Below are 20427 nucleotides of genomic sequence, written 5' to 3' on the forward strand. Positions count from 1 at the left end.
TGAAAAAATTCTTTCAAGAGTATTTTGTAATCAAATATATACATACATTTTGTGTGTTTAGTTGATCTCCAGATCTTTGATTAATGTTGTAGTTATTCTGAATGCAATATCTTTTTCTATTATAGTTTCTTGAGATTTCTTATTATTATGTAAAAATACTGTTGATTTAAAAAAAATATTTTGTAGCCTGTATTTTGCCAAACTGATGAGTGGTCATAATTAGTATTATTGCTGATTTCCTGGAATTTTCCAGGTTAACTGTCATCTCAACAATAGTGTTATCTCTTTATCTATCTTTATTCCTTTAATTCATTTCTCTTGTATTATTGCTATTGAGAGCATTCTCAAAACTTTATCAAAATAACAGTCAGAAAAGTGGGTATCTTTGATTCATTCTTGTCTTTCTTGGGAAAAGGTTCAAATGCTTCCCAGTGATATATAATATTTGTTTTTCTAGCTTTAAGCTTTTTAATGAAATTTTAAAAAGCTCCCTCTATGCCTATATTTCATATGGTTTTTAGCATAAAAGAGCATTGTCTTTTGTCAAAGATATTATTTTGCTTGGAAAGCACTCATAAAGAGTGATTATTGGTTTTATATATTTTGATTTTTAATATGATTATGCTAATTATTTTTCTCATGTTGAACCATTGTTGCATTTTAGTCATGAATCCTACTTGATCATAATGAATATCTCAGATAAATCAATCTAGTTTGACAAGAATTTGTTTTATATTTTTGGTCAATGTTCATAAATTATATTGCCTGATAGTGTTCAATAGTTCTAATTTTTGCTCTACAGGTCAAGTAGATTTTTCACGTACCAAACACCCTAGGTCTCATCCAGTATAAAAATCCTTTTCTTCATCCATCCATAAGAGCATTCATTAGTGGAGCCTTCTTCTACCTCCAAAGGAAGACCTTCTTTCTTTCCTCCTTTTTTCAATATTATCGCCCTCTGTCTTATACAGTCCTCTTTGGTGAGACTTACCATTATAGTTTAAGACTATTGTATTTTGTCAGTTACTTTTCTTATGCAGGCCATAAAATCTATTCCTCTAATTCCTATTTCACTTTGAAACCAGTCAGGAACAGTGTGTTGTGGTTTCATGTTCTCCTCAAATTCTACATGGTTTTCTGTCTCATCTTGTGTTGGATCATTTTAGTTTTTTGTTGTAGATGACTAAATTGTTTACTAATTCTGGAGGCTATATTTCCTCTTTCTGTGATTGTTTTTTTTTTTTTCTGTTGACTCATCTATTTATGTTCAAAATCTTTAGGATTTCTTCTTCCTGGAATCTATGACACTTTATATATCTTTTTTGCTATCCCACCCTCTTATTTTCCTCATCACATTTCTTAATCCCTTTCTTCTGATTATGATTTCCTTGGGGCTAGATGTCAGAGTTTCTCAACCTCCTCACACAACAAATAAGTTATAATTTACCAGTCTAAGTTTCTGTCTCTATTCTCTTTTGGGTTGTCAGAAATGGCCCTAAATGCATGTTCTTTCTTAAGGCTGGGGGTAGTGTTGCATAGCTTCCTACACATAGTTTCTTCTCGTAGTGACATGTCTTATACCCTCTCTTCTTTAGTTCTCTTGCTTGGCACTAGTGATCTAGAGCCTGCCTTTACAAATATTCATAGAGGATGCTTTTCCCAGCATTGGCAGAATCTGCTTTTGGCAAAGATTATTTTCCTTGGCACCAGCATAGGCTACTTTTGGCAGAAGTTGCTTTCCTTGGTACTAATATTGTTGCTTCTGGGTTTTAACCTTAAGTAGGCTTTTGCCCTTGAAGGTTTATGGCCAAGCTGGCTGTTAAAACAGGAGAAACCATCCATAGCCTGAAGCCGGGGCTCTAACAGCACTGGAAAGAAGACAAAGGGAAGGGAGACATAAGGGTGAGTTTCAATGTAATATTCTACTACTCTTTTTTGTGCTTGGGTCTGCTAGCACAGCTTTGCTGCTGATAATGTGGGTATTGGATGAGCTCAGTCAGTGAGCATCAGTTTCTTTTATCAAGCTTTTTTTTTTTCTTAATGGTTTGATTTTTAACACTTGACATTGTTGTTCTTTATCCTTAATTTTCTTTCTTTAAAAAGTGTTTTATTTACTCCCAGTTATATGTAAAAACAATTTTAATACTCATTTTTTAAAAACTTGAATTCCAGATTGTCTTTTTTCCTCCTTTATCCTCCCTCCATAAGATGGTAAGCAATTTGATATAGACTATACATGTTTAATAATGCAAAAAATATTGCTGTATTAGTTATATTGTAAAAGAAGATACCGACTCAAAAGAATAAGCATCACCAAAAATTCAGAAAGTAAAAAAAAAAAATTTCAATATGCATTTGAACTCCATCAGATTTTTTTTCCTTTTAGAGGTAGATAGATTTTTCTTCATGAATCCTTTGGAATTGTCTTGGATCATTGAATTGATTGAGAATACCTGTCATTCTCAGTTGATTATTGATAATACAGTATTACTGTACAATGTTCTCCTGGTTCTGCTCATTTCAGTTTTTATCAATTCATTTAAGTCTTTCCATTTTTTTTTCTGAAATCAGCCTGTTCAGCATTTCTTATAGCGCAATAATAATGCATTGCAGTTGTATACCACAACTTAGTCATTCCCCAGTTGATGAGCAGCACCTCATTTTTTAATTATTTGCCACTTAAAAAAGACCTTATATGAATATTTTTTGTACAAATGAATATTTTGTCTGCTCCTTTTCAAAACTCTTTTTGGAATACAGACCTAATAGTAGTATTATTGGATTAAAGTGTATGTACAATTTTATAATACTTTGAACATAGTTTCAAATTATTCTCCAGGATGACTGGATCAGTTCACAACTCCACCAACAATATATTAATGTCTCAATTTTCCCACGTTCCATACAACATTTATTATTTTCTTTTTCTGTCATTATTAGCCAGACTGATAAATGTGTGGTGGTACCTCCAAATTGTTTTAATTGGCATTTCTCTAAACAATAATAATTTAGATCATTTTTCTATGAATATATATTCATTTGAAAACTACCTTTTCATATGTTTAGACCAGTTGTCCATCAATTGAGGAATTCTTATAAATTTGACTCAGTTCTCTATATACTTGAGAAATGGAGCTTGTATAAGAGATATCTGCTCTTTTTTTTTTTTTTTTTTTTTTTTTTTTTTTTTTTTCAGTTCATGTAAGTCTCTCCAGGCCTTTCTGAAATCCTCCTGCTGGTCATTTGTTACTGAACAATAATATTCCATAATACTCATATACTGCAATTTATTCAGCCATTCTCCAATTGATGGGCATCCACTCCGTTTCCAGTTTCTGGCCACTACAAAAAGACCTTCCATAAACATTCGTGCACATACAGGTCCCTTTCCCTTCTTTAAGATTTTTTTAGAAACACTGCTGGATCAAAGAGCATGCACTGTTTGATAACTTTTTGAACATAGTTCCAAATTGCTCTCCAGAATGGCTGGATGTATTCACAATTCCACCAACAAAGTATTAGTGTCCCTGTTTTCCCACATCCCCTCCAACATTCTGTGTTCTAGCCAATCTGACAGGTGTGTAGTGGTATCTCAGAGTTCTCTTATTTTGCATTAATAATGACTTGGAGCATTTTTTCATATGGCTAGAAATAGTTTCAATTTCTTTGAGAATTGTCTGTTCATATCCTTTGACCATTTATCAATTGGAGAAGGGCTTGATTTCCTATAAATTAGAGTCAGTTCTCTATATATTTTGGACATGAGGCCTTTATCAGAATCTTTGACTGTAAAAGTGTTTTCCCAGTTTATTGCTTCCCTTCTAATCTTGTCTGTATTAGTTTTGTTTGTACAAAACCTTTTCAATTTGATATAATCAAATTTTTCCATTTTGTGATCAGTAATGATCTCTGGTTCTTCTTTGGTCTTAAATTCCTTCCTCTTCCACAAGTCTGAGAGGAAAACTATCTTATACTCTTCCAATTTATTTATAATCTCATTCTTTATGCCTAGGTCATAAACCCATTTTGCCCTTATCTTGGTGTACGGTATTAAGCGTGGGTCAATGCCTTATTTCTGCCGTACTAATTTCCAATTTTCTCAGCAATTTTTGTCAAAAAATGAGTTCTTATCCCAAAAACTGAAGTCTTGGGTTGAGACATTTGTTCTTAAATCTTCCCCAGCTTTCTCCTTTCTTTCTAATCTTGGTTGCATGGATTTTATCTGTGTAAAAAGTTTTAAATTCTATGTACTCAAAATTGTCCATTTTATATCTGGTAATGCTCTCTATCTTTTGTTTAGTCATGAATTCTTCACTTCTACAGCAATATGGCAGATAAACTATTCCTTATTCTCCTAATTTGCTAATACTATCAATCATTAAGTTTAATTCATATAGCCATTTAACCTTCTTTTGAATTTTTTTGTCCTATACCATGGATACAACTGAAATTGTTTTATATATAGTGCATACTATGTGTGTTCAACAGGTTTAAAAAGTCATGGGAATCAGAGAAAATATCTATTTCATCATATTATTATCCTTGAAGGAAGGTACATTTATTAAGTACATTTCCTTTTGTCAGATATTATGTTATGTAATGGGGATATATTTTTCAAGTAAAAGCAAGGAGCTTACACACTAATGGGGGAAGACAGGACATAAAAAGGTGTTGGCCTGGGGAAGGTACATGCTGCATTGTCTAAATATCAAAGGAGTGGCATGGAAGCCCGAGTCCCTGAAAGGTAAGACCTGAGGAATCTAAGAGCAAGAATCAGGTTACAGGGGGAGAAGAAGTGAAGATGCACATTGGAGTACAAAAGGCAGAGCAGTATGTTAATGTCTCATCATTTAAGGAAACATTGTTTCTATTTATTGATGCTTCAATAGAACTGAAGGTTCCAATAGATAGAGGCATAAAAGAGACCATAAAAAAGTGTACAAAATACTCATACCTGGATCTTGGAGTGAAGAAGCTACTGAAGAGAAAAGGGATATTTGTATATCTTGTGAAAGTACGTTAAGTCCTCTCTTCTATAAAATGGAGAAAGGCCAGATGAGGTCTAACTTCCTTTATGCATCATAATCATGGATGGGTCTGCACACAAGGTTTAGAACAATTCAGTCCTTTTACATAGCAGGAAACTGAGACCCAGAAAAAGGAACCAACTTGTTCTGAGTCCTGGTGGAATTAATTGTCAGGAGATGGTATCTAATACTAAATCCTTTGATTCCTGAGCCAATAACATTGTATCATGTTACCTTTTGAGTTAGGTGAATAATAGCAAAGTTTTACACTTAGGGGAGCTCTGGTATATCCAATTCCTTCAAAACTTCCTAAGTTGAACCCATGAAGTTAATTGCTTTATACAGACATATTTATAATTTATCATGGTTTAAATCTATATGTGGTTCTTGGATAATACTAATAGTTTTTCTATCCTAGTAGTATGTCCCTACTGAGGTTTACTGAATTTCTGAAAAGATCAGTGCTAATTAACTATAAACCAGGTCCCACTGACATTTTTGGGTTTTAATAAATTTATGTTGATCATGATTATCAATTTAATATTAATCATCTTCACAACCAAAAAAGAAGTGTGGTATAGTTGATAGACAACAAGCCATGCATATCAGAAGTTTTGGTTGAAGTCTTTTCTCGGACATATTCATTTTATAACTATATATTATATAACCATCAATTTGTGTTACCACATCACTTATTTAAATTCTCAGTGCTCTAGGTAATTCTGTAAATATAATTTCAATCTCATTAAACATTTATTAATTAATTTATTTTATAGAAATAGATTTGTCATATGTAATGTTTAATATATTAATTTAATCCAAATGAACATTTATTAAATACTTATTATGACAAAGTATTGAGAATATAATAAATTAAGGACAGACTCTGCCATCAAAGGGTTTATAATCTAAAGAGGATGACAACATATAAAAAGAGGTAGGAAAGGAGGCAACACCAAGGGGTGACCATGCAGGGCTCCTTATCTAGTGAAGCTGAAACCATGCTGCTTGACAGATGTAAAATGCAATGAGCTGAGAGACTCTAATTTCTTCCTTTTATAAAGGAAAACATTGGGAGGAGTTTGATACTCTATCCCTCCAGTCCTCTTATCTGAGGAAAGAGGAGGCTGCAGGAAATGGTATCAATCTGGGCTTGAATTAACAGTATGGTAGTGTATTTGAAAGTAATGAACTTATTCTGGAATGGGAATCTATTCCCATAGAGTTTTAAATAGTCATAGCAGCAGACGCAAAGTAGAGAAGAGAATGTCAAAATTTGTATTGGTAGAGAAAGTTTTTTTTTTCCCCCATGAATGAATGTTAGATGTTATCAAGTATTTTTTTTAAATCTATTGATGTATCAAAATATTGATTATTCTTAGATTTATTTGTTTATATCTTTTGTCATGTGATTTTTTTTTCTTATTTTGAACCACCCTACCATAAAATCTTCTTGGTCATGAAAAATTTAAAATATATATATCCTTATGTTTTCTTCCTAAAGTTTATTTAGTATTTGTGTATTATCATAGGAGTGAAGATTTGGAATTTGATGTTTTAGTCTTCTCTTTTCAGATTTTAAAATCAATACTATAATTTTCCCATATTAGGTATCATGTTATATTCCATTTTCTCCAGATTTATAAATAGTCTGTAATATAATAATTATTTGTTTTAGTTAAATTTAAAAGAATTTACTTGTGAATTCATGTGGATCAAGAGTTTAGAAGGGGGAATTTTGTTGTTAAATTGTCTTATCATATTCCTTCAAGATCCCATTTTAATGATTAATTTCACATATATCAATTTTAAATAATTTGTTTTCTAATAAATTGCCTATTTCCTTAAATTATCTATTAGAATTTAGCTCATGTAGATTTATTTTGTATCAGCTGTTATCTCTGAATTGTATTTGTAATTTTGCTGATTTCCATTTTCTCAATCCATGTCCTCTAACTACAAGGTCAGTGTTCTTTTCATTATCAACTCCTTTTAATTACTCTAACTGTATTAACATTGAGCTTATACTTTTTTGTACTATCTTGTCTTGTAAGACACTAAGAGAGATCTTTCCAAATGTATCACTTACACCATAATATTATATTATTACACTGATCACCTTCTCACAATATCCCTTCACATCCACTGAATTAACCAGCTGGTCAGAGTTAAATTCAAGTTCTTTTTTTTTTTTTTTTTACATTTTTTGAGGAATAAAAGTGTCAGCTAGACATGACAAATATTCATCACACTCTCTACTTCCAAAAAAGGAGACTTACAGCAGGAGTTTAGATAAATAGGTTCTCTGTCATTATCATATCTTATTTTACTTTCAGTCAACAAGAATTTATTGAGTCTTTTCTATGGAACAAGCTCTATGAAAAGCACTGAAGAATAAAGGTAATGCAGAAAGCATTGTCCTTGCACTTCAGGAGCTCAGATTCTAATGAGGGAGAAAATATATAGATATCTATATTCCATTTTTATAGTCTATATCAGGGGTTCTCAAACACAGCCCATGGGCCAGATGCAGCAGCTGAGGATGTTTACCCCCCTCACCCAGGGCTATGAAGTTTCTTTATTTAAAGGCCCACAAAACAAAGTTTTTGTTTTTACTATAGTCCGGCCCCCCAACAGTCTGAGGGACAGTGAACTGGCCCCCTTTTTTAAAAGTTTGAGGACCCCTGTATAGCCTCTATATAATCAGAATTCTAGGATGAAAAGGGATATTAGAAAACATTTAGTCAAATTGCCCCATTTTACATATGAGAAGACTAAGGACCAGAAGGGTGAAAGAACCTTCATAATATTATACAAAGAGGCAGAAGATAAAGGACATTTATGTAATTCCTCTGTCTCTGAATTCAAGAAGAAAATGGCAGATAGCTATGAATTTGTAGCTTCTGGTATCCAGCACTTCTCAGGCTAGTCTTTCAGAACTTCACTTATCTATTTTATGTCAAATGCTAACCTTGAATAAGTCTTTTGTTTATTGTTGGGGAAAATGGTAGTATTTGTAATAATTGGCAAACCAGAAAGCACTATATTATTATTGTTATCAATATTGTTACTAATTTTTTTTACTTTATCCTGTAAAAGAACTGGCCAATTCCTGATTTATGATTACTACATCATTTCTTTGCCATATGTCTTCATTAAGTCCTTATTTTTGTGTTTATGTACTGTCTGCTGTCATCAAATTATATGTGAAGATTTGCTGCTTAAAATTTCAAAAGGTTTTACCTTTCAAACAAATGAGCAAGCAAAATTGCATATGCTGCCACCAAGTGAACTCCTCATCTACATGGTATGAACTACAAGGTTTATGCTATAAATGTGATTTACTTTGCAAGAGAGAACCACAGATGTTTCTAAGCTTCTGTCTTAAAGATATAAATAAAATTTTTATTAAACTTAATTTGAATAAGAATTAAGTAGCAGATAACATTTTAAAATAAATAAACATTTTTAAATTAAAATTATGTTTTCTTTAAATAGCCTTATAAAAAGAATTGGACATACATCTTCACTTATCTTTAATTAAAAGATATTTTGGTTCCCAACCAACACAATTTTTCCCCATTTTCACTTATTCCTGGGAATTTAGACATTGAAGACCCTCTGGGCATGTCATATGTATCTATGTGCATATGTGCACTTGAAGATACACATGTATATTCACACATAAGTCAGAGATGTATTTAATCATATATTTGTGACATATACTAGCACCTAGATAATATGATATATTAACACAATATATGTATATGGTATATATAAAACAACATTACATACATATATGTAATAAATATAGATTAACACATGATATTACAAATATAGTATATATGATATAATAGTATATATTTATAATATGAGGATTACAATATTGTTATAATATTATATATATGTAAAATGGTTACAATCACATATAGTATACAGTACATACAGTTAAGATATGTAATACATAATATTACAAATATGTATAACATATAAGTGAAATGAGCAGAACCAGGAGATCATTATATATAGCAACAACAAGACTATATGATGACCAATTCTGATGAACTTGGCTCTTTCCAACAATGAGATGATTGAGGCCAGTTCCGATGATCTTGTGATGAAGAGAGCCATCTATACCCAGAGAGAGGACTGTCTGAACTGAATGTGGATCACAACATAACATTCTCATTCTTTTTTGTTCTTGTTTGCTTGCATTTTGTTTTCTTACTCATTTACTTTCTTTTTTATTTGATTTTTCTTGGGCAATAAGAGAATTGTAAAAATATGTTTATACGTATTGTATTTAACATATATTTTAGCATGTTTAACATATACTGAATTGTCTGCCATCTGGGAGGTGGGATGGGGAGAAGGGGGAAATCTGAAAAATAAGGCTATGCAAGGATCAGTGTTGTCAAATTATCCCTGCATATATTTTGAAAATAAAAAAATCTTTATGGAAAATGAAAAAAAAGATATTTTGGAATAAGAGGAAAAAAATCATTGAATTAGAATATAATAGTTTGATTCCTGGTTTTTATATTGAATGAGAGGGTAATCTTAGCTTAAGTTCAATAACTCTGGACTTCAAATTTCTCATCTTTATATAAGTGTTTGGGACTAGGTTGTCTTTATGATATCTTTCTGATTAAGACATGTTATATGAACTCTATCAGACAATAGATATTTTGATTTATCATCAAACTTCTGGAGATGCAGTTGCTCATGGCATTGGTCAAAATGTTTATGTCATACAAAATTATTTTCTTAATAATGTTTTCTTATTACAAATAAAAAGTCCTTGTTCTGTTAAATTCTTTTTATTATAATAAGTTTATTTGTTTTTAAAACACATTATTTTATGAATCATATTGGGAGAGAAAAATCAGAGCAAAAGGGAAAAACCATGCAAGAGATAAAAAATAGAAAAAAGAAGTGAATATAGTTTGTGCTGGTCTACATTCAGTTTCCTTAGGTTTTTTCTGAAGGCAAATGGCATTTTCAACTATTCTGGAGAACAATACAAAACTATGCTGAAAGAGCTATAAAACTGTGCATACCCTTTGTGCATACCTCCTAGATCTATTTTCCAGGTCTGTTGTTTTTCCAAGTAGATATTTAACATTTTTTCTATTTTTTATTTGTTTGTTTGGTTGGTTGGTTTTTGGTTTTGCTTGACTGATTTTTGATGTCTCAATGAATCATCATTTCTATTTGTTCAGTTCTGATTTTTAATGAGTTATTTTCTTCATTAACTTTTTTTATACTTCTTTTTGTATATGTTCAATTGAGTTTTTAAATGAGTTGTTTTGCTGTATGGAATTTTTTTTCCATTTCACTATTTTTTTTATTGAGTTATTTTCTTTTTCCAGTTCACAAATCCTGCTTTCCTGAGAGTTCTTTATCTTTTCCAATTCACAAATTCTGTTTCCCTGTGAATTCCTTACCTTTTCGAATTCACATTTCAGGAAGTTATTTTCTTTTTCCACTTTATCAAATTTTTCTTTTAATGAGTTATATGCTTTTTCCATACTCTCTTGCAGCTTCATCAACAATGCATTAATGTACCAGTTTTCCCACATCCCCTCCAAAATTTATCATTACCTTTTTCTAACATTTTAGCCAATCTGAGAGGTGTGAGGTGGTACTTCAGAGTTGTTTTAATTTGTATTTTTCTAATTAATAATGATTTAGAGCATTTTTTCACATGACTATCAATGGCTTTAATTTTGTCTTCTGATAATTGTTTGTTCATAACCTTTGATTATTTATCAATTGGGGAATGACTTGTATTCTTATAAATTCTTTCCATACTTTAAAAAATAAGATCTTTACCAGAAATACTCTGTAAAGATTTTTTCCAGCTTTGTATTTCCCTTTTAATCTTATTTATGTTGGTTTTGTTCATGCAAACCCTTTTTTATTTAATATAATAAAAATTGTCCATTTTGCCTTTCATAATGTTCTCTGATAGGTAAATTATTCTTTGCACTCCTAATTTCTTTATGGTGTCATCCTTTATGCCTAAATTATATATTTTGACCTTATTTTGCTATGAGGTGGGAGATGTAGGTCTATGCCAATTTTCTGATATATTATTTTCCAGTTTCCCCAACATTTTTTATGAAATAGTATGTTCTTGTTTTAACAGTTGGAATTTGAGGATTTATTAAATACTACATTATTATAGGTTTTGATTATTACGTCATGTGTTATCTGATCTATTCCATTGATCAGCCACTCTCTTCCTTAGTCAATTTCAAATGGTTTTGATTATTGCAACTTTAAAATGTAGTTTTATCTATTTTGTTAGTTTTTCATAAAACCAACTCTCAGTTTTACTTATTAGTTCAATAGATTTCTTAGTCTATGTTATTAAATTCCCCTTAAATTTCAACATTTCTAATTTGGTATTTAATTAAGGTCTCTCTCGAGTCCTGTCTTTGTAGATTAAATTTTCTGTTTAGTTCAGCTTTTTTCTGTAAAAATGATTGAAGGGGGTGGAGCCAAGATGGCAGAGAAGACACACACTTCATTCTAATCTCCCCTTCTACCCTCATTACTGATTACCAAATTCAGGCTCTGAAATAGTCCCTGACTGCTAGAATCCACAAATTTTGGGAGTACAACAAATTACCAGCTGAAGATAATCTGGAAGATCTCCAGAAAAGGTTTGTCTTGATCAATAAGAGGAGGAGCACCAAGAAGCGCAGGGCAGGGAGGTAGAACAAGGAGGCTAGCACACTGAGTGGACCCAGAATGGGTACGGTCTCCATGGGTGGAGAATTTACAGGGAGAACTCTACCACAAGTTGGCTGCTCAGCTTTGGTTGCAAAGCAGTAGGTCATCAGAGAAGTGACACAAATGCCAAAGGTAGAGTACATCCCAAAAAAACACCAGAATTTAACAGTATCTGGCCACAATCATCCAGCATCAGGAGTGACTCAGCATGAACTAGAGTGCAGCTGAGCAGTGCAGTGCTAGGGCAGTCATATTTCTGTGCAGTGGGGAAGCTCTGCCCAAGGCAGTTATACTAATGCATGGGGAAAGGAGGGAGCTCTGCCTGAGGCAGACTTCTGCTTTGGGGCTCTTCCCAGGGCAGTGGCACTTCCGCTGCCCCAAAGCAGTGGCACATCTGCAGCTAGCCCTCTCTTTGCAGCCGCTTTGCAGGACAGCTACTGTCCATCTATCTATCCCTGTTCTGTAGAGGAAGCTGGTAACCTTCTTACCCTGAAGGCAGACCCTAAGGGCTTTTAAAAAATGAATAAAAAGGAAAAACTCTTAACTATAGATAGCTTCTATACAGGAAAAAGAGCAGGTTTCCAAGCCCGAGGAGACTAATAGCAGAGTCTCCAGACAAAACCCCAAAGGGATTTGACACAAGGTTCTCCTAGAAGAAATAATAAAAGATCTTAAAAGAGAACTAGAAGAAAAATGGGGAAAGGAAAGAAAAACTCTGCAAGAGAGTATGGAAAAAGCATATAACTCATTAAAAGAAAAATTTGATAAAGTGGAAAAAGAAAATAACTTCCTGAAATGTGAATTCGAAAAGGTAAAGAATTCACAGGGAAACAGAATTTGTGAATTGGAAAAGATAAAGAACTCTCAGGAAAGCAGGATTTGTGAATTGGAAAAAGAAAATAACTCAGTAAAAAACATAGTGAAATGGGAAAAAAATTCCATACAGCAAAACAACTCATTTAAAAACTTAATTGAACATATATAAAAAGAAGTATAAAAAAAGCTAATGAAGAAAATAATTCATTAAAAATCAGAACTGAACAAATAGAAATGATGATTCATTGAGACATCAAAAATCAATCAAGCAAAACCAAAAAACAAACAAACAAACAAATAAACAAAAAAATAGAAAAAATGTTAAATATCTACTTGGAAAAACAACAGACCTGGAAAATAGATCTAGGAGAGATAATCTGAGGATTATTGGACTTCCTGAAAATTATGATGAAAAAAGAGCCTAGACACTATTTTATAGAAAATCATCAAAGAGAACTTCTCAGATGTAATAGAATCAGAAGGTACAATAGGCATTGAAAGAATTCAGCAAAAACCTTCTGAAAGAGACCCTAAAATAAAAACTCCAAGGAATATTGTGGCTAAATTTCAGAACTATCAGACTAAGGAAAAAATATTACAAGCAGTCAGAAAAAAAAAACAATTCAAATACCAAGGAGCCACACTAAGGATCACTCAGGATCTAGCTGCCTCCATGTTAAAGGATCGGAGAGCTTAGAATCTGATATTCCAAAAGGCAAAAGAACTTAGAATGAAACCAAGGATAAACTACTCAGCTAAGCTAAGCATTTTCATCCAGGAAAGAAGATTAACATTTAATGAAACAGGTGAATTCCACTTGTTCCTAATGAAAACAAAAACAGAACTAAACAAAAAAAATTGACCTCCAAATATAGGATTCCAGAGAAGCAGTAAAAGGTAGAAAGAATTCTTGAGAACTATATTTCTTTTATGGACATACATAAAGAATGCATGTATAATTGGATTTTATTACTACAATATAAAAAGGGGAAGTAGAAATGGAAAGGGGAGAGTATCAGAAAAAGAGAAAAGGCAAGATATAAAGAGGGAAATACAAAGAAGCAAAGGAAACCTATCATATATGAAGGAATTTAGGGAGGGGGAGGAACATTGTATGACTCTTACTTTCATCAGATTTGGCTCAAAGAGAAAATAACTGAAATATTTGGTTTACAGAGATACTTCTCTTACCTCATTAAAAAGTAGGAAAGGAAAGGGGAAAAGAAAAGAATAATAAGGGAAAGGTATAAGAAAGGGGAAGGGATTCAAAGGGGACGGGAGGGACTATAAAGAGGGAGAGCTGCATGAGGTAAGTAGTGCCCCTAAGTTTAATGCTGGGGGGGGGTAAAGGGGTAAGAAAAAGAAAAGTATAATCTGGGGATAATAAGATGGCAGGAAATACAGAATTAGTAAATTTAACCATAAATGTGAATGGGATGAACTCCCCCATAAAGGAGAGGCAGATAGAACCCTACAATATGTTATTTACAGGAAACACATTTAAAGCAGGGTGATACATAAGAGTAAAGGTAAAAGGCTGGAGCAGAATCTATTATGCTTCAGATGAAGTCAAAAAAGTAGGGGTAGCCATCCTTATCTCAGATCAAGCAAAAGTAAAAATTGATCTAATTCAAAGAGATCAGGAAGGTAACTATATCTTGCTAAAGGGTAGCATAGACAATGAAACAATATCAATATTAATCATATATGCACCAAGTGATATAACATTTAACTTCCTAAAGGAGAAGTTAAGAGAGTTGCAAGAAGAAATAGACACTATTTCATATTTATTGTAGTAGAATTATAGTAGTGGAAAATCTCAAACTTGTACTCTCAGAATTAGATAAATCAAACCACAAAACAAATAAGGAAGAAATTAAAGAGGTAAATAGAATATTAGAAAAGTTAGGTATAATAGATCTTTGGAGAAAACTGAATGGAGACAGAAAGGAGTACACTTTTTTCTCAGCAGTTCATGGAACCTATACAAAACTTAACCATATATTAGGACATAAATATCTCAAAATTAAATGCAGAAAGTCAGAAATAGTAAATGCATTCTTTTTCAGATCACAATGCAATAAAAACTACATTCAACAAAAAGCTAGTGGTAAATAGACCAAAAATTAATTGGTAACGAAATAATCTCATCCTAAAGAATGATTGGGTGAAACAGCAAATTATAGACACAATTAATAATTTCACCCAAGAGAATGACAACAATGAGAAAACATAGCAAAATGTGTGGAATGCAGCCAAAATGCTAATAAGGGGAAATTTTATATCCTTAGAGGATTACTTGAATAAAATAGAGAAAGAGAAGATCAATGAATAGGGCTTGCAACTTAAAAAGCTGGAAAAACACCAAATTAAAAACCCCTGATCAAATACTAAAATTTGAAATCCTAAAATTAAAAGGAGAAATTGATAAAATTGAAAATAAAAAATATTGAATTAATAAATAAAACTGAGCTAGTTTTATGGGAAAAAGCCAACAAAACAGATAAACTTGTTAAATTTGATTAGAAAAATAAAAGAGGAAAATCAAATTGTTAGTCTTAAAAATGAAAAGGGAGAACTTTCCACCAATGAAGAGGAAATGTGAGCAATAATTAGGAGTTATTTTGCCCAACTTTATGCCAATAAATTTGATAACCCAAGTCAAATGGATGACTACCTCCAAAAATATAGGCTTCCCAAATTAACAGAGAAGGAAGTAAATTGCTTAAATTTTAGAAAAGAAAGTGTTAGAAAATTTTAGAAAAAGAAATAGAACAAGCTATTAATCAATTCCCTAAGAAAAATCCCCAGGACCAGATGGATTTACATGTGAATTCTACCAAACATTTAAAGAACAATTATGGACTCACACTTAAAACCATACACCAAGACATGATCAAAATGGGTCATGATTTAGGCACAAAGAACAAGATTATAAATAAATTAGAGGAACATAGATACTTTACCTCTCAGACTGTGGAGGAGGAAGGAATTTGTGACCAAAGATGAATTAGAGATCATTATTGATCACAAAATAGAAAATTTTTATTATATCAAATTAAAAAGCCTTTGTACAAACAAAATTAATCCAAACAAGATTAGAAGGGAAGCAACAAACTGGGAAAACATTTTCACAGTTAAAGGTTCTGATAAAGGGTTCATTTCCAAAATATATAGAGAATTGACTAATTTATGCGAAATCAAACCATTCTCCAATTGATAAATGGTTAAAGGATATGGACAATTTCCAGATGAAGAAAGTGAAACTATTTCTAGCCATATGAAAAGATGTTCCAAGTCATTATTAATCAGAGAAATGCAAATTAAGACAACTCTGAGATACTACTACACACTTCTGAGACTGACTAGGATGACAGGAAAAGATGATGCTGAATGTTGGTTGGGATGTGGGAAAACTGGGACACTGAATCATTGTTGGTGGAATTGTGAATACATCCAGACATTCTAGAGAGCAGTTTGGAACTATCCTCAAAAAGTTATCCCAAAGTGCATACATACCCTTTGTTCCAGCAGTGTTACTATTGGGCTTATATCCCAAAGAGATCTTGAGGAAAGGAAAGTGACCTGTATGTACAAAAATGTTTGTGGCAGCTCTTTTTGTAGTGGCTAGAAACTGGAAATTGAATGGATACCCATCAATTGGAGAATGGTTCTGTAAATTGTGATGTATGAATGTTGTGGAATATTGTTGTTCTCTATGAAATGACCAGCAGAATGATTTCAGACAGTCCTGGAGAGACTTACATGAACTGATGCTGAGTGAAATGAGAAGGACCAGGGGATCATTATATACTTAAACAACAATACTATATGATGATCAATTCTGATGAATGTGACTCTCTTCAACAATGAAATGAACCAAATCACTTCCATTTGTGCAATAATGAAGGGAACCAGCTACACCCAGTGAAAGAACTCTGGGAAATGAGTGTGTACCCCCAAGAACTTTGCCTTCAGTCCTTTATTGTATAACCTGCAAGATTTTGAGTAATCCTAAGTGTTGCTCCGTGATATTTGAAATATTTTTGTCTGGCAGCTTGCAGTATTTTTCCTTGAGATTGCAGATTTGGAATTTTGCAACAATGTTCCTTGATGTTTTCCAGAAATATCTCTTTCCGTATCTCTTCCAGAAGTGATGGATGGATTCTTTCGATGAGTATTTTACCTTCTGTTTCTAGAATATTGAAGCAGTTTTCTTTAATGACTTCTTGTAGAATGCTATCCAGGTAATATTTTTGGTCATGGACTTCTGTAGGTCAATATTACTTAAATTGTCTCTTGTGAATATATTTTCTGGGTTGGCTGTTTTGCCAATGAGCTATTTCACAGTTTCTTCCATCTTTTCATTCTTTTTAGTTTGTTTGACTGATTCTTGGTATCTCACAAAGTCATTAGCTTTCATTTACCCTGTTCTAGTTTTTAATGTGTGATTTTTTTCAGTTAGCTTTTCTATCCCCTTTTCCATTTGGCTTACTCTACTGTTTACAAAGTTGTTTTCTTCAGACAAGTTTTCCTTACTTTTCTAAACTGTTTACTCTCTCATGCATACCTCTCATTTCTTTTTTCATTTTTTTGTTTCTACCTCTCTTATTTACCTTTTGAAGCCTTTCATGAGCACTTCCTAGAAGCCACTTTAAGCTGAATTTATCTCACTCTTTGAGATTTCTTCTGTGGACATTCTATCCTCATCTATGTTTGTGTTTTGGTGTGCCCAGTCACCAAAATAGCTTTCTATGGTCAAGGTTCTTTTTTCTTTCTTACTCATTTTCCTTCCTTTTTCTTTTGGCATTTCTTTTTTTTTTAACTTTTAAAGTGGATCTCTGCTCCTGGATTAACAGGGAAAGTGGCCCAAATTTCCTGTGCAGCTCTGAGCCTTAGCTTTGAGCATGGTGCCTCTCATATTTGTAGGGGATTGCTTGGCCTGATCCTTCAGGAAACAGCCTGGTTTCCCAGATTTTGCCTTCTGATCTAGGACTGGAATTGCCCCATTGATTTGCTCCTCTGCTGAACCAGGATGAGTGCTTTAATTGCTGATTTGCTATGTATCCTCTCATCAGTTTTCCCAGAGTTTATCTGAGCAGGGATGAACACCCTTTTCTCCCAGTGAGACTGAACTTTCTTGAAACTTTTTCAGTCTATCTTGAACCGGAGAGTGGTTTCATTCCATCAGAGTCTCTTCATAGGCTCAGTTTCATGTTGTTTTGAGGGAAGGTGAGAGAACTGGAGCAGCTTCCTGACTTTACCCCGCCATATTGGCTCCATCCCCAGAACTACTGTTCTGTTCATTTCATACTCTATCAGCTCATGGAATGATTCTCAAATTTCTCTGAAACCACCTCTTCCTTCATTTTGATAGTATAATATTATTATATTATATTTATATGGTATAGTTTGTTCAGTCATTGAAAGATACCCCATTTTTTCTACTTCTTAGATGACAATGAACTTACAAGAAAGGTTATTGTACACTGAATTTTTTGTTCCTATTTTTAAAAATCTCTTTGGAGACATAATCCTAGTAATAATGTTGCTATGCTAGGTCAAAATTGACAGTGTTGTTTGATATACATTTCCAAAATTTTACAGAACAGCTAGATGAATTCTCATATTTACCAAGAATCCATTATATACCTGGCTTATGTAATAAGTTTAATAATTATCATTTTCTTTTATTTTCCTTTTGTCATGTCTGATCATCTGATGGGTATATGATGTCTAAAGCTATTTTCAATTATTTTTCTTCTACTACTTATTTAAAGAATTTTTCAGAGTTTTTTTTAGTAGTAATGAGCACTTGAATTTATTTTCTATTTTCAGTTGTTTTAAAGTGGGTTTGTGTGTTAGAAAGCTATGATTACTAAGTACTCTGGATTGATCAAAACCTAACATTCCAACCTAAAATCAGTGTTTCAGAAGTTTCTCAAAATGATACTTCTCTAACTAGCAGCCAAGGCATTCTCAAAGAACACCATGGACCTACTGGGATACCTACAAATGTTAGACTGGCTCATGTACAAGCTTTAAAACAGTAATTTAGATAAAAAACACAAAGATTCATGAAATTTATCAAAAGGAATGGAATAAATTATGGAAAAGAGTAGCAAAAATAGAGATAGGGAGAAGGAAGGAATCAATTTTCATGGGCTCATCACATTGATGTCTCTATATTTTTTACTCCATTCCCAAATGGGACTTACAAACCAAGGTACCAAAAGTCCCCAGTTTCATGACATGTGAGGTCATCCCTCATCAGCCATGTTAAGTATATAGTTAGCCATGTCATCTTCTATAGATGCATCAGGCACAACCCAAGAAGTATTGACCCCACTCATCTGTCGGGAGGCAGATAGGACAGCTCCTGTGGTGATCACTCCATTTATCAATGCACTTCTGACAAAAACTGTGGGCACAGGGTAGAATGAGGTTGGCTAGCACATCCATGCAAATACAACATTCCTCCTCATCAGTCAGCAGCTTCACTCTTCCCATCCAAATGCTGGCCTGACAGAAAGACACAGATGACAAGCTTTCAGCAGTTGCTTCAGAAGTAGTGGGGCCTTGTGCCAGGACTCTTGCTGCTTGGCTTGTGATATCTTTATAAAGTTGGATAAACAGATAAATTCATGATTCTTGAAGCTTCTACAATTCCATTATTCTTGTTAATCTTGGTACACACCACATGTAACAAGCACCTTCCAAAAGGCAGAGGAATCTTATCCTGTCTGTATCTCAAAGAGAAGGTGCTTTTCTTGGCCAGCAGCCACTTTTACAATTACATCATTCAATTCAGCCACTTTCCTCAGAAATTTCTCATAGGTAAGAGAACCACTTTCTCACAACAGATGTATTTGGTTACTTTTTCAGGTAACTTGTTCATAACCATTTGCATCTGATCAGAAATTTGCTGTCCCATAGTGAATGCAATTCAAAATGCAGTAAAGAGTGGTGTTTCATTCACATGTGGCATTTTTCAGTTTCACAGCATCACAGTCCTTGCGGGGGTGACACCATCCACTGAGGGACCATAGTACCTGCACCATCCCCGCCAAATCCACAGGCAACAGCTCTGGGATGGAAGGATCTGACTGCGGCCTTCAGATTTTTGTAGTGCATGAGGATTCATCTAAAGGGGAATGGATTGTATTCTATTTCAATGATTTCTTGGCTTAGAGATTTTTTTATCAGAGAAAATTATTGCAAATATTTTCTCCTTGTCATTTCTCACTATTTCCTTTCTAAATTTTTTTTAAATTTTAGGTAATAAAAAGTCTCCATTATATTTTTATTGTCTTTTATCTCCTATCTTATCATTAATTCTATTTTATCTAAGATTGCTAAAAATGCTTTTGTTCCAGATTCCTTCATATAGCAAGCAGTTTAGGTGGCACAGTGAATAGAATACCAAGCCTGGAGTCAGGAAGATTCATCTTATTAGTTCAAATCTGCCCTCAGGTAATCTACTAGCTACACTACATAGCTAGTTGATTTGGGAAAATCAATTAAATGTATTTATCTTGTTTCAGGTTCCTTATCTATGAAATGAGTAGAGAAAGACATGGCAGACCACTCCAGTATCTTTCTTGAGAAAACCCCAAATATGATCACAAAAAGCTGGACATGACTTGAAAAAAAAATGAATAACAAAATATATATCTGCATGCCCTTTATCTTTTTTTCTGATTTTACCTATATATTTAACCATAGAAAATAGTTTTTTGATGATTACTGCTTTGTAATATAACTTGAGATATATTTCTTCCCTTTTTTTTCATCATTTCCCTTGAGATTATTGACTTTTGTTCCAAGAGATAGATTTTAATGT

At 32.9% G+C, this 20427-nt stretch overlaps 1 pseudogene; it reads right to left on the reverse strand.

The window, feature by feature from the left end:
- Positions 1-18829: 18829 nt before the first annotated feature.
- Positions 18830-19518, reverse strand: LOC100915805 (annotated as a pseudogene).
- Positions 19519-20427: the final 909 nt, after the last annotated feature.

Source organism: Sarcophilus harrisii, chromosome 2 (genome assembly GCF_902635505.1).
Source record: "Sarcophilus harrisii chromosome 2, mSarHar1.11, whole genome shotgun sequence".
Taxonomy (NCBI): Eukaryota; Metazoa; Chordata; class Mammalia; order Dasyuromorphia; family Dasyuridae; genus Sarcophilus; species Sarcophilus harrisii.